The sequence below is a fragment of the Pecten maximus genome, unplaced genomic scaffold (assembly GCF_902652985.1).
Source record: "Pecten maximus unplaced genomic scaffold, xPecMax1.1, whole genome shotgun sequence".
Taxonomy (NCBI): Eukaryota; Metazoa; Mollusca; class Bivalvia; order Pectinida; family Pectinidae; genus Pecten; species Pecten maximus.
The window spans coordinates 1-1,835 of record NW_022982116.1 but is presented as its reverse complement, the minus strand read 5'-3'; the positions used below and the strand labels follow the sequence as shown (position 1 = coordinate 1,835).

General features: G+C 51.2%; 1 non-coding gene across 1 annotated transcript; it reads left to right on the top strand.

The window, feature by feature from the left end:
* Window positions 1-1,163: 1,163 nt before the first annotated feature.
* LOC117320362 lies at window positions 1,164-1,315 on the top strand. The gene has a single exon (XR_004531015.1). It is a non-coding gene; the product is annotated as a 5.8S ribosomal RNA (ribosomal RNA).
* Window positions 1,316-1,835: the final 520 nt, after the last annotated feature.

The following is a 1,835-nucleotide window of genomic DNA, read 5'->3' as shown; positions in this document are numbered from 1 at the left end:
ACGAACTACTGCGAAAGCATTTGCCAAGACTGTTGTCATTACTCAAGATCGAAAGCAGAGGGGTTCGAAACGATCAGATTACCGTCGTAGTTCTGACCATAAACGATGCCAACTCAGCGAATCCGCCGGAGTTGCTTCAAGGATCGGCGGGCAGACTACGGGAAACCAAGTTTTTGGGTTCCGGGGGGAAAGTCTGTGCCAAAGCTGAAAATTAAAGGAATTGACGGAAAGGGCACCACCAGGAGTGGGCTGCGGCTTTAATTTGAACGCAACACGGAAAACTCACCCGGCCGGACAATGTAAGGATTGACAGATTGTGAGAGCTCTTTCTTGATTCCGGTGGGTGGTGGGGCATGGCGGTCTTAGTTGGTGAGCGATTTGTTCTTGGGTTTAATTCCGATAACGAAACGAGACTCTAGCCTGCTAAATAGTTCACCGATCCGCTCTGAGTCGGTGCCAACTTCTTAGGGAAAAGTGGGCGTTTAGCCACACGAGATGAGCAATAACAGGTATGTGATGACCCTTAGAGTCGGGGCCGCACGCGCGCTACAATGAAGGAATCAAACGTGCTCTTATCCTTGCCGGAAGGGTGGGATAAACCCGTTGAAACCTCCTTCGTGCTAGGGATTGGGGCTTGTAATTCTTCCCCATGAACGAGGAATTCCCAGTAAGCGCGAGTCATAAGCTCGCGTTGATTACGTCCCTGCCCTTTGTACACACCGCCCGTCGCTACTACCGATTGAATGGTTTAGTGAGCTCTCGGATTGGTCCCGACACGGGGGGAAACTCTCGAGTCGGTGTGCCGAAAAGACGAGCAAACTTGATTATTTAGAGGAAGTAAAAGTCGTAACAAGGTTTCCGTAGGTGAACCTGCGGAAGGATCATTACCGAATTGCAAAACACGCAAAAATACACAATTCGTGTACGAAAAACGCAATGTCATCGGAGACCAGGGCCAGACCCTACTCCGACTGACAAAACCCAGTGACAACGCAAGACGAAACGTCGGGGTATCTGTACCGGTTAATGAGCAACGGCCGCCCCAGACGTCTAGTCATTCTTATCAATCAATACACGTACCAAACAGTAACCAAAATTGCAGGCAAAGGACTTCGGGCCACGGCTCTGTCGTCAGCCTCAAAAAAACAAAAACGAGATGAAATCACTCTAAGCGGTGGATCACTCGGCTCGTGTGTCGATGAAGAGCGCAGCCAGGTGCGGAATTAATGTGAATTGCAGGACACATTGAACATCGATATCTTGAACGCACATTGCGGCCCTGGGTCACTCCGGAGCCACGCCTGTCTGAGGGTCGGCAAAAACATCTATCGCAACGGTATGCACATAACGTTGCGCCTTGGGCCGTACAACTCCACGTCGATTGATTGTTTTCATGGTACGAGGGGGCGGTCCCAAATGTTTCTGATCGGAGGTGCTTTACGCACGACAACCGAGTAGTTCGGTGTTGAAATCGCCCAGAACGGGACGACAGAGACGCAGCTCGAATCACAATCAGTGTGCGCTCGAATGTCACCGTCACTGACGTTTTCAGTTGAGACTCCGTGAAGGCCAAACCATTTATCGATAATGAATCACTTTCCGACCTCAGATCAGACGAGACTACCCGCTGAATTTAAGCATATCACTAAGCGGAGGGAAAAGAAACTAACAAGGATTCCCCCAGTAACGGCGAGTGAAGTGGGAATAGCCCAGCACCGAATCCCTCAGCCTTGCGCTGCGGGAACTGTGGGTTGGGAACGACCGCTGTCGTGCAGTTGGGTGCCCAAGTCCTCCCGATCGGGGAACGGACCGCTGTGCAGTGCATGTTGGTGCCA